Here is a 14,667-nt window from a genome sequence, read left to right as displayed (position 1 = left end):
CCTTCTCTCTGCTCTGCGGCCGTCCTTACGATCCGGTCCTTCTTCTGTCTTCCTTCCAAGGGTGGCGGGCGAGACGGCACGATGATACAATTGCCTTTCACGGTAGCTGCCGAGCGTGATCCGTGGCGCGTCTATGCTTCCTGATACGCTTGATCATTACGCAAAAGAGATGCTAACATAAAAGAATAAAATCTGCCAAGTAAATTAGATGACGCGAATTTCAACGCACGTTCGCAGGTGCGTTTGCACGCGCGCTCGCATGCGCGCTCGCCTACGCGCTCGCCCTTCGAGCCGGTAGGAAGCGCGAGTCCGCCGTCGACAAGTCCGCACAGTGACGGACAAAATGTCACGTCACAATGCATATGAATCATTTATATATAATTCTGTGTATTTAATTTTAATCCCGGTTTAATTTATTTTTTATTCTCTTTCTAATAATTAAAACTAGAAAAAGATGCAAGATACGTTTAACCGAAATAAAAGTTAATTTACATTTTTTTCTAATTTTAAGCATTAGAAATAGAGAATAAAAAGTAAATTGAACCGAGATTAAAGTTAATAAAAACCGGGTTTTTGTTATTCTGTAAAGATCAAAAAAGGACTTTTTTAGGTTAAAAATCAATGAAAAAAAGAAGGAATTACACATACAAATTAAGAATAAAGATTTAAATAGGTTAAAGGTTAGGACATTCTTTGTTTTCTAATTCCTGTGTAACTCATAATTTCTTTCATTGTTTAAGTTATAAAGATATATAGGAAAAAATTGTAAAATATCAAAAGTAGATAAGTAGAATACGTAATGCTTTATACATATGTGTGACCTTTACAAATTATCAAATAGAATAATATAAAATTATATGAATGCTAAAAAAACAAAGAAAATGTTAACATAAAATGCTTGAAGACAATTTTAACTACAATGTCTTATATCTTATAATTAAAATATAAAAAATGAACGCTTACATGAAATGCTTACAGATAATAACTACAGTATATGCCTAAAAGTCACATAAGTATTCCCATCAGATCTCACATGAATAGTGGATGGATAAAAAGATATAAGATTTCTGTATTCAATTAAAAACCACTCTGGAGTAGACTTAATTTTATAGGAATGAAAGTGTTCGTTAAAACCAACGGTTTGTAACCCTGACAAAAGGAAGAAGGGATACAGCTCTTGCACATTTTGTGGTCTTACTATCCAACACAACTTTCCAAAAATAGGTAAGTTTTCCTCGTAATCTATAACAAGAATCATGTTAGATTTATAACAGGTACGACAAATAACTGCTTCTTCAACTGCAAATGATTGTTCCAATCCGTTAAATAAAATATTTTGAAACATTTCGAAGTTCTCACAATTTACTAGTCTACGTTCTTTTGGATGATATTTAACATCGTTTGTAAAGCCTTGCCCAGTCAAGAATCTTGCACAACATGTAAGTGCATATCTTTTTGCAATTAAAAGAGGTAAATTTTTACGGCAACTCATATTGTTCGCTACTTTCTTTATTACAGAGCGATGCTTCCCTTCTAGTCTCATTGACCAAATATGTATCATTGGTCCTATTAAATTCATGATACGGGGATAGTGCACCATGAAATGATGTTTAGGTTTCAATGTTTTACCAAAAAGTGTACAATACATCTCATGATGCTCAGCAATTAAAGTTGAAAGATACTCGGTTAACTGCTGTCTTACATATGGAGCTCTTACAATGTTTAGTATTTCAGTAAAAACTATATAAAGTCTCCAAACTTCATCATTCTCTGGCACCAAATCCCCAATTATTAAACCAAAGTGGCGTACAAAAAACATCATTTCAAATGCAGACATTTTTAACTTTTGATTACGAATGTGATCTACAGTAATACACCGCAAAAATTGTATTCTTGAAAGATGTACTTAATATTTCCTCTTAACAGATATAAGAATATTTCCTCTTGAATTAATAATATATTCTCGATTTGCGAAAGCGATCGTCGCCATACGTGTGCTACACGCGCGCTTCACACGGTGAATTTGATGATGTCCCCCTTAAAACCATGCAACTTTTGTCTGAAGCATTTTTCTCTAAAATGTATTGTTCAAGAGATATTTGAGATCATCGTTTAAAATAGGACATCCTATACATTCTCATATTAAGAATATGAGAATACTAATTTTTATATGATTACCCTCTTAAATTAAGAGGATCGTCTCAGCGCTTATTTTAGAGGAAAACATACTATACGTAAGTGGGATATTCTTAAATTAAGAATACAATTTTTTCGGTGTAAGTGTGGGCTTATCACCTGAATTGCCATAATCAAAGTTTTGAATGCGATCATTGAGAGTTTCAAGGTTGAAAAATCCCATATAATTGATGAGGTAGTCTAGTATAGGACATAAATCGTAATGGCACACTCCTTCAAAAAAGTCATGCATTATATCGCATACAAGATTTTCAGTAATATGATAAGAATTCAGAACATGCCATATACAACGAGTCTTGATTCCTGTTTCGAAAACATTATTAGTACATCGTCTTCATAATTTATTCTATTGCGAAGTACCAAAGTGTTCTCTCTCAATTGCCTCCTCGTAATACTTTTATGCTCCTTACAAAATCTGCAGTAATAATCTGCATTAAATGATTCTACAAAGCCAGTCACGGCATGTAGTCCTAAATTATCTCCAAGAATTTGACACAAGGCAAAATAAATCGTGTATTCTGAATCAGTTTGAATGACAATACCATTCGTTTCTAGATCTCGCAGTTCATTAATGATAGGTGCGAATACTTCTTTGTTATGACCATTCCTATGATCACTTAAAAAACACACGCAAGAAAAATATTTTCTAATAAGGAAAGCAAATGTTGTGGAATACATGGAATGCGATAATATATTACTCCCAAACTGTGGTCACCTGAATGGGAACCTGTTTGATTGTCAGGTTCCACATCATCAAAATATATATCTAGAAGCAGAACAATATGATTTCTAAAATGATTTCGCTCTAAGTTTTTTCACAGTGGACTTTGTATAACATTTGTATAGAACTCAAAATTTTTAAGATTTTCAATATTGCTCATTATAGTATTGAAGACACCAGGCAATTCCAGAAAATATTTTAATGTGCGTTTTATGGAAACAAATTGACCAGTCAGTTCAACTGGTGTCAAAACCATATTACCTCTTTCTTTTTTTGTTTTCTCATTCACACCTATAACATAAGAGGTAGGGCGTACATAACAAAAACTCTGTTCTAAAGTATTTATTCGTTGAGTCTCAGTTCAAAACCTGAAAACATGTTGTGTGTTGCAGCAAACATAGCATCTAAATTCTCTATCTCGTTCTGAGGTACATTGTTATCCCTAAGTACAGTGAGAGTTTTATCTTGTAACACTTCTAGGAAACTACTTGAAGCGAAGTTTTTAAAATAATCAAGAATATTTTGCACCTGAGTTCGATTAAGAGTAACGTTATTATATAACTTGGCAACAAGGGCTAAAGATGATTGAAATAAAATGTTCTGAAAATTTAAGACAGTTATTTCATGAAATTGCCTGATGTCCACATTGTTCCCTTGCAAGTTATTAGGTACATTTTCATTTATAAGTATCGCAAGATTACCATCTACATTATCACGATTAATTTCGATAACATCCTCAGCTAACTGGACATTTTGGTATGGTTGTCCGATAGGATGTTTTTTTCTTAAATGTTTCCTGAAGGATTTGACAGAGTCATACTCTCTATTACAACCGTCTTGGGAACAAATGTAAATGCTAAGAGCATTGAAAGAATGCAATATTTGCAAGTGAATACAAAGTGCACTTATTGAGCGCAAAGGTATACGACATTCACTACAAATATATGCCATGCTTTTTACTTACAACTGAGAAAATAGGCGTAACAACTACGTTGAAAATTATTAATAAATTAGCAGAAGCTATTCTCTTTTTAATTTATTCTTTTTTTGAGGCGAGTCCTTTGAGAGAGCTTATTAAACTTATAACTCGACAAATATTTTCGTCTTCTTTCAAATATAAATTATAAAAATATTGTTGTACAAAATACCACACAGCTTTGCACTCTTGAGGATATACTGCGTCTAGAGCGTGATATGCTTTTAGACAAGCATCCAGGGCTGCCACTGGTGTTCTTGGCTTGTAGCGAACACTATCAATTTGAACATACGTTGCAGATATATTCGTTATCGTTTGTCCGACAACTATTAGAATCGGTTGGAGACGTGCTCTAATAGCATTGAGATGGGTACGATTTATGGATACTTTTTATAGCACTTTTCAGATCTCCTGGTACCTACACAAAGTATAAAAGAAAACTAATTCTCCAAAAATTAGAACATAAAAATGAATAAATAAATATAATTAAAAAATAATTATTTACAGTCACATGTAGAATGAAGAACTTTCTTGCCTCTTGCATGGAACGTAACCTATACTTTTCCCTCGTCCTCGCTTGCAGCACAAAGATGGTAGTATATATAATATGATTACATCTCGTTTGTCTGTAATGTCTATATATTAGAGAATATTATGCGATAAGAAAGAATAAAACTAATGTTTACATTTACATACCTTCAGGAGCAGCATAATATTGCTTCAATAGATCTCTTCCATAACTATCCGAGACCGGGATTTCGATCTCCGCCAACTCAATTATTAATTCTTTTACAGTTTCCCACTTTGAAAAGATATCGTCTTCTTTACCTGGATAAAACTCTTTAAAGTCTTGATTTAGCTGAAGAAAATATAATTAGCATTCTTAGTACTCTTTTGAGAAGAGTAATTATATTATTTTATTTATTAGGAAAATTTTTTATAGTACACTTACTAAGAGGTACCCATTGGGAAGCTTCAAAACATCCCATTTTTTTATATACTCATCAACGAGTTGTTCTTCCTCATTTTCGCTTTCATCATTTTCACTTCTACTGCTGCCTTTTTTAATTCTTCTGATCTCACTTTGAGTTTTTGGTCTTGTTTCTAACAAGATTTTACGTCTGAAAGCATGTGTTACTGACCAATTCGCTAACAGTTCGGTCCAAGAATCCCGACTTCCATGTCTCAAATATGTGATAGCAGTTTTTATGGCAGGGCCTTTTTTATGAATGCTTCCTAATATAAAATATTAAAAGAATGATATTTAATTATTTAAAGACAAAGTTTAATACAGCATTTATTAATAATTTTTATAATTAGATCACAACTTTCTGAAAGTACTATTAATTCATTTCTAAGATAAATGAGAATATGCTCGATAGTATTATAATCATGGTTTACTATGATTCTATAAATATATTGTAAACAAAAAAAATCTTACCTGTTAACTTAGCCTGTTCACTAATTTTTTTTCTTTCCAGTATTTCCAAGACACGTTGCGATGAAGAAAGAGGAAAGATTTTAGCTTCCTTATTTTGAAGATCATATTTAAGATTCATTACCTTATTAGGTAATTTGCCCTGGGCATTCTTATGCGTTTTGTCAGGAGGAATATAATAAATAGCCTGTAGTATAAAAGGATGAAGTTTTCAGTAAAAATGCTAAAAAGATATACTGACAATAAAATTTATAGGAAGCAAATATCTTACTGGATCTTCAGAGGGGAAAAGAGTACAAATTTTCTCTACAATTTCTGCATATTCAAAATGTGATGGTCTAAAATTTCACAAAAAATAAACATTAAATTGAGAACATGTATATGTATATGTATATATGAGATCAGCTAAAACTGAAATTTTTCCAAAATTATTATTAGAGAGAGGACTAACATATAATTCACTCTTAACATTTCATGAACTATAGCATTTGTTACTGAAGATCGATCCCTTTCATTTAGCATCCCTTTCAGTTTGTAGTTATCCAGTGCTGCTTTTGTGTTGTGACTTTAAGTCATAATTTCTTAAATATGTCTCAAGATCCTAGAATGACAAAGAATTAAAAATGAAGAAAAAATTAAAGATATGCAGAGCAAATAAGAGAGAACATACGTACTAATTTTTTCAAGTGGGCAAGGGCTTTAAAAGAAGCCAAAAATTTGTTTGACTCACGATTTGACTTTACTCTACTTTTTTTGCTAATAGATGCTGAGTGTTGGCTTTCATTGTCAGTGTCAGACATAGAGCTTCCAGTTTTGGAATCTGTAAAGCTCTCAGTTTCCAAATTTTTGACCAAACGTTCGTTTGACTTGAATTTTGACATTAATCTACTTCTCTTGCTACTAGATGCTGAGTATTCGCTTTCATTGTCAGTATCAAATGTAGAACTTCCAACTGTGGAATCTGTGAAGCTTTCAATTTCCAGATTTTTTGCTATCGTCCCTTTTTTCTGACCCAGGAAAAACATAATAATACAAATTATAGCAAAACGAAAAGCACCATGCTATCAATTTACTGAGCATTCAACATAAATAGATCTATCTGATATTGCTTGCCACACTAGATTAGCATAAAATTTTTCAAAACTGTTTTATATTACTTTTCAAAAAAATTACAAAGAACCATATCATGAATCGTTATTAACAACCTGGAGAAACAGCTCGAACACAGTTAGACACTATATGCTAGATAATTTTTTTTTTACTAATTCTTACTTGATTAATTTCTTTACATGACTCGACCTGCAACGCGGGAAATAAGTTTCCTAGCTCATCCACGAATTGACTATTGTTAACAGTTAACAAAAATTTCTCACTTAGATTTTCTGTATCTGTAAGATTCTGTATACTAACCTATAACAGAAGAGTTTTTAGAGATTTATTGATGTATAGAAACATAGAAATAACAATGTATTTGTAATTATTTATTTATTACATTTATTAACGTACATTTTGCCGAAGACCGTTTATGTTGTAAGAATATTGATTAATATTTACCTTGTTTTAATTGGTAGTTTTGTACTATTTTTGAGATACTTTTTAAATAAAAAAAGTTTATTAGGTATAACAAAATTGTTGATATCATATATTAGCATATAATAGATTTATTTATTTAAATAATTACATAACAGATTTATTTATTTAAACGTGATAAATGGGATGCGTGATAAAAAATTTGTCATGTTTAAATAATCTGCTAAGAGTACGTTATATTGAATATACAGGATGTTAAAAAATTATTCTTGTTTTATTCAATAAACTTTTTGTTAAATTTTAAAAAATTGTACTAAAGTACCAAATAAAACAAAATAAACATTAATCAACATTAATTTTCACTTTTAGAACATGAATCAAGATGTTCATTAAAATGTAAACCCATATATTTATGCAGAATGTATAATACCTTTTCTGATACGTCTTCTTTTCTTAAATTAAACAAACAGTCTTCGAAGTCTGCTCGAAGAGCAACTTCTGGGACAAGCTCTCTAATAATATCTTGTGTGAGAATTTTTAATCTTCGCATTGAATTTATTTTTTCTTCTACAGCAAACAATCATACGTGCAACAAATTTCAACACAAACAATACATAATTTCTCACTTAACAATGGCTGCATTCAGCAGAAAAAGCTTATAAAGGCTCAGTAATTCTTTAATATGATAGGTTCTTGTTTTTTTATTCTTTCCTAAGTAGAAAACAATCATAATAAAGAATCATTAGCTGATATCACGGTGGAAGGATAACATGATGTGCTTAGCCTTTTCCCTTATGCGACATTCATAGACAGAAACGGCGGAGATTTAGAGAGAGATGCTTGCAAACTAAGCACATCATGTTATCCCTTTGATCATGGCTGATATTCATAGCCGATTCTTATATTTATGATCGTCTTAAGATAATCGTTATAAGCCAATTAGAGATCTGTATTAGCATTTTAAGAAATTGCTTACGACGATTTTGTAATAAAAATGGACTAACACCGGATATTAAGTGCTCACTGAACTGCTTTTTTCGATGAACATAACCAATTTAACCGATAACATGCATGCGTAATATGTACATGATACGTACACTCACATTCCAATTAATACAACAAAGTTCCAATTCGTACTTACTCTCGAAACGACTGATTAATTCAGGTAAATTATGCTGAAGCAACCACTTCTCCACTTCTTCCATTTCTTTTCACGATAAACACTACTGTCTGTCTTGTGAGAATGGCCCCGACTCTAATACAGAGTTGATACGGCCAAAATCGAAAATGCTTATGCGGTGAGTAACAAAAGTCTAAGAGAGTAACAATCTCAATTGCGCGTCTGAAGCCGGTCACACTTTCCAAAAATGATGACACAAGCATGTCCAACGATCCTCATACTACTTAACTATTCTTCTTCTTCTTCTTCTATTATTGGCCACCGCAGTCTAGACAGGCTGGAACTGGGCCATTGAGGTCTGCGCAAATTGGGGTAAACGTAAGTGGGAGTGCTATGGCCAGTGCACTGGCCACCTCGAACCGGGCGAGTAATGGATGATACAATAAAAATGGTGAGGCGCCCCTTCAAACACTGGACGCCTGCGGCTACGACGCTTCCACGCCGCACGGCCGCGCGCCAAGACGGATAAAGGGACTGTCGAGATTGAAATACTATGGCACAGTCCAAGCCGGCAACGCTTTTCAAAAATATAGTCGAGGTGACGCAACGCCCGAGACGAGAGGGAACACGTCCGACCCGCTCGAGTGGTCTACCTACTTAACTATTAAATATAGTACGATAAACACTACGTGTAGTCTCGGACACAGAACTCGCGGCATGTCAGGATATGATACGATATATAATACGCGCGGACTTACGCATGCGTAAACACGAAAGCGAGTACCGTTTGTTAACCAACCGTCGACATGTTTTAGAATATTTTCTTTATTTCAGATATTATTCTAAACAAGATATATTTATAGAGGAATATTCTAAATGTTTTAGAATATTCGATTAGAGGATAGCTTTAAACGAAATTATCCTCTAATACAGAATACAATTTTTTCGGTGTTGGATTTTACTTTTTAATTTGATAAAATTTATCTTGGCGCCTGTTGTTAATATCAAATCTTTTATACAAATGAAATATTTGAAATAAATAAATAATAAGTAAATAATAAGGATAGTACTACTTAATAAATAAATACGTCATTTGTAGATAGTAGCACTTAGGTTGTAGGTTTTAATAATTTGGTATAGCAGTTTTTTTTAATACTGGTTGCTTTCCATTTATTAAATAAATACGTGTCATTTTAAAGATAGTACCACTTGGTTGTACTTTTTATTATTGTTATCGTCGTGAGTATATGTACGTATGTATATATTGCAACTGCACTCACGAGCGTGGCGCAATTTCGTCGCGATCTCGCAGTTAATAATCTCCGATATTTTCAAACTGAGAATTCGTCCGGTCTTACAAGAAAATTCTTCCTTGTCCGAACCCTTCGATACACAGCCCAAGATCTCGAAACTGATAATTGGGCGCCAGGAACGAGTGAGCGTGTCACTCTTATTCGAAATTAATGGGATTATTTTCCACGCGATATTCTACTAAACTGCGAACGTTGACGGCCCTCTCAACCGACAGCTCAGTCTCGAAAATGGCAGAGGGAGCGGTTCATGGTCGAGTACACAGTATCGTTGGAGGAACGAATAGGGCGACTGTAATAAATGACACAGTAATTAATAGTAATGAAAAAGTAACAAATATTGACGCCTGAGCCGTAGAAGGTGCTATATCGAGAAAAACATGAAGAAGGGTCTTTGTCAAAAAGTAATGAAAAACAGTCTATTTCGCGCGAGCCGTGAAGCCTGGTCTATGTCGGAATACATGTGAAGTACGATTTATATTGAGAAAAGCAAGAAGAACGGTTTATGTCATATGACTTTGACGAAGGGTTTATCAGGATTTATATCGAGCTATATTTCCTTCTCATAAATTTTGTAGTGGTATGACAAGTAACTAAATTTGTGTAATTTTTAAATATAAAACATTTTTTTATTTCTAAATATGTAGCATTTTTTAACAGAAAATAAAAATTATACAGTGTTCTTTTCGTGTTAGATAAATAAATGTGTAACACATTATTGAGTTTTTACATCTAAATAATTTAAATTATATGACATATGATAAGAGTTTGGATTTATAAACCAGTAATATTTTAATTATGTTAATTAACAATTATGCTAATTTAACTTAACAAGGATTAGCTTAACAACGAAGAGTTTTAAGATTTAATTTACGCTTGCATACCACTACAAAATAGTTATACCACTACAAAATTTATGAAAAGATAACATAGCGCGATATAAACCCTGATAAATTCTTCTTAAAGTCATGCGACATAAACCGTTCTTCTTACTTTTCTCGATATAAATTGTACTTTGCATGTGTTCCGACATAGACCGGAATCTTCACGCCTCGCGCGAGATAGACCGCTTTTCATTACTTTTTTGACATAAACTCTTCTTCATGTTTTTCTCGATATAGCACTTTCTATGGCTCAGGCGTTAACATATTCTGTTAGTCTCTGACTCTCATTCGTACACGCTCGACAAGATCGCAACGACAGCATGCGATAATAATGCGTTATACTCGCCTCGTACGTTTTCCGGTACGGTCTCAATAATGCGTAGAAATTACGCCAATTCTTAATGGCACGAGCTCACGCTACATAAGAATAAGTCTAGCAAAATCGCACGAACAATAGTTCGGCTCCTCAATAGCCGAGATAGAAAAACGGTTACGGCGTTACCCTAAACACGGCGTGACCTCGTGCTCGTCCGCCAGAATTTTGAATCGTCTTACAGAATATCGGGAAGAGATAAAGAACACACAGACGCTATGATACAGAGTTCCGATACAAACGAGACAAATTATTACGCGACAATTAGGGTGGTCAACCGTCCCGAATTTTGCAGGACGTCCCGGTTTTCGACTCTTTTAGAGGAGTCCCGAAAGAACCCTAAGCAGGACGCCATTTGTCCCGATTTCAGTGATACCACATGCCACACTGCGACTTTTTAATCAGAACTGGACTTAAAGAATTTTCTTAAAGTATTCCAATTTATAGCTTCAATTCCAGTTTTAAATGCTTCAGCAGAGCGTGTATTTTCTCAATGTAATAATACGTGGAGTGATAACAGAAATAGATTATTTATGGAACATGTAAAAGCAGAACTACAAATTAAGATAAATTATTCATTTACTTGTCAAGAATTTTACAAATTTTAGAGAATAAGAATATGTTAAAATGTGCAAAGTCACAAAAAAAATATTGTTTGAAGGTTTAAAGTATTATATTTCAAACATATTGTTATGTTTCGTTGTGATTTGATTTTATAATGCCATTTAATTTTATAAATACATTTTCTAAATATAAATAAATTTAATAATATATATATTTTATTTATTGAATGTAGTTAATATTACAATTACAAGGTGTCTTCGTAACGTTCTGTAATTTTTTTCTTTCTCTCTCTCTCTCTCTCTCTCTCTCTCTCTCTTTTTTTTTTTGCTTATTCTTGTATCCCGAATTTTGGGGATGTGTCCCGAAATTTTAAGGTTCATATCCCGAAATTGACTATTCAAAAGTTGGCCACCCTAGCGACAATACTTAAGGGGATGCTGGAGTGAAGGTCGAACTTAATAAAGGTCGATAAAATCGATTTTGTACTAAAGTCACTAGATTGGTAAAGTACCGCAAACTCTTTCAGAAATGTTGCGACAATATGGGCGAAGTGCACATAGTACAGGATTCAAACTGCACCAATGTACACATGGAGTCAATTGGGTATATCTAACCTCACCGTACATTTTTTCCCGTTTATTAGTACCGCGGTGTCTCCCGATTGTGTTAAACAATGCCAGGCTGTTGCGTGGCTGATTGTAAAAACAGTACCGTAAAAGGTTTCCATTTGTTTCGCGTGCCCAAAGGTGAACGTAGACAACAATGGGTCAAATTAATCGGAAGAATTGAATTACCAGAATCGGATAATATTTGTGAAGTATGATGAGAGTTATAAATGTTATAATCTTATGAAACCTTGAATGTTTTCGAGCAAGGACACAGACACAGCGAATTATTGCATCCTTGTTGTTTGCCTATGTTAAAGGATAAAATAATTTGTAAAATAATTTATTCCTGTGTCTGACTGTGTCCTTATTGGAAATCCCTTATACATTGCATTATAAAATATATTGCATTAATATAATTATTAAATCAATTTTTCAGGTACACTTTGGCGAAGAGCAATTCGAAAATAATCGGAAAGATGGGAAAAGAAAATTATGTCCATTTGCAATACCTAATTTATTGGAAAGCATAAATGATCCTTTGATAAATCCTTTAGGAGGTATAGAAGAAGATATAATTTCTACAGAAGAATGTACGATAGAACCTACGACAAATTTCACGGAAAAATATATAAACCTTATAGAAGAATCTACATTTGTAGAAAAATGTACGACACATGTCACAGAGCAATGTACAATAAATCCGACAGAATCTTGTAAATTTTATATAATATAAAGCCCAAGACACAATGGCTGTGTTCCAAAATTGACTGCCAGTACTGGAAATCTATAGTGCACGTAACGTAAACTGTAGCATTTTCAGTGCTGGCAGTAAATTTGGAACACAGCCAATGCAAGGGAGTAGCGATAGCGATTAGTATAACACGATTTTAACCTATCAGGGCAGCGTTCCAAAACGTAACTTTGGTTACTAAAAAGCTATAGTTTACGTTACGTTAACTATAGATTTCAGTTACCAAAGTTGCGTTTTGGAACGCACCCCAGAAACTGTGTATTCCGGTATATCCGATTTCTGATAGGTTGAAATTATGTTATTTCTATCATTGCCTCGCATTGGGTTTTGGGCTTAATAATGTTCAGATATAAAAAATCTATGAATACAATTTTCTTAGCTACATGTGCTACTATAATATTATTGACTTGAATTGAATAAACATTTGCAGATGAAAATTAATGTAACGTAGAAATATGTGCTACAGAAGATATTGGCAATACTAATAATGATTATAACAAATGTAAAACATCAAAAACACATAAAATATATAAACAATATTTTGCAGAAAAACGTTAAAATCAATGAAAACAAAATTAAAATACGTTAATGTTTTGAAAAAGAAATTCCGAAAATATCACACTTTGCAAAAAAATTTGGAAAAAGTATTCAATCAAGATCAAAGAGAATGTATTATATACGAATCACACAAAGGACGAGCATGGTCATCAAATACAGTTACGAAAGCATTGAGGCTTTGTGTCTTGTGGACAGAAGGGCTTTGAAGAGTTACTTCGACAACATTTACCCTATCCCAGTATTCGAACATTACAAAATCGCATACAAGGCTTTAAATTTAAGCCAGGTATTTTTGAAGACATTTACAAATTGCTTGAAATAGAAGTTAGTATTAACATAAAATATAATTAGCATGATGTTTTTTTGCAAAATATTTTATTAATATTAAATATTTTTAATTTAAATTATTTACTTATGGTTTCTTATATAATTCAATTTCAGATATCTGCGTTTAAACCTGAGGAGAAACATGCGGTACTGTTAATAGACGAGATGTCTATAAAACCCGGTGTACAATTCGTTAATTCTATAGGTTTAGTTGTAGGTAAACCCACAATGAAATTGTCGGGTGGATATGACAGTTCAAAAGGACTAGCTACATGGTCTCGTTTTTATGTTGTGCGGTATCAGTACTAAGTGGAAACAAACCATTGCATACGAGTATACTGCTAATTCATTTTGTAGCCAAGAAATGTGTAATAAAATTAAAACAATTGTTCAAAAGGCACATGATATTGAATTAAAAATTACAGCTGTTATTTCCGATATGGGAGCCCAAAACAGGAGTTGGTGGAAGTTGATGAACATCACAGCCGGTAGATTTAGTACGATCACTAATTATATTCAACATCCATGTAATGATACAGACAAATTGTATATTATGCCAGATTCCGTCCATGTTTATAAAAACGTTGCATGCTCGTTAAGAAAGCATAAATTTTATTTAAATCAAAAACTGGTTACAAAGTACAATTTACAACATAACGAAATTTGCATGACATCTATCTATGAAGTATTTAAGATAGATGAAAAAGATACATTAAAGTTATGTCCACGTCTTAAAGAAAACGTTTTAAATCCGTTTCATTTCGATAGGTACTATGAATGTGGCTTTAAGCGTCGCATTATTAAATGATAATGTTGCGGCAGCTATTACTTTTCATATAACGAAGAAAAATATTGATAAGAAGCATACGACTACTGCCTGGTTTATTTCTTTAATGCATAAATGGTTCAAACTCATGACAAGTCGCTATGAAAAGCTTGCATTGTCTTATTATAATATGAGTATATACAACGAAAGCATTACTTTTCTCCAGGAATTTATAGAAATAATTACCGGAATCACGGTCGACGATAACAATTGGAAACCGTTCCAAACTGGGTTATTACTTTGCACGAAAACTGCTCTAGATTTACAAGCTCAATTTTTAAGTAATCATAACTTCAGATATTTATTATTAAGAAGGTGTACTCAGGACGCTTTGGAAAATCTTTTTTCTATGAAGAAGAAAAGCTGTTCGAAAGAAAAGAATTCGAGGAAGAAAAGCTGTTCCAGATGCACGTGAATTTAAACAAACATTAAGCCTTGTTTGTCTATCGCAATTCCAAAGTAATATGAATCGTAGCAATTATTCT

At 33.0% G+C, this 14,667-nt stretch overlaps 1 pseudogene; it reads left to right on the top strand.

Moving 5' to 3' along the window:
- The first annotated feature begins 11,785 nt into the window (after nt 1-11,785).
- Nucleotides 11,786-14,257, top strand: LOC108758528 (uncharacterized; annotated as a pseudogene).
- The last annotated feature ends 410 nt before the right edge of the window (nt 14,258-14,667 follow it).

This window comes from Trachymyrmex cornetzi, unplaced genomic scaffold (assembly GCF_001594075.2).
Source record: "Trachymyrmex cornetzi isolate Tcor2-1 unplaced genomic scaffold, Tcor1.1 scaffold1586, whole genome shotgun sequence".
NCBI lineage: Eukaryota > Metazoa > Arthropoda > Insecta > Hymenoptera > Formicidae > Trachymyrmex > Trachymyrmex cornetzi.
This window is presented reverse-complemented; position numbering and strand designations above follow the sequence as displayed.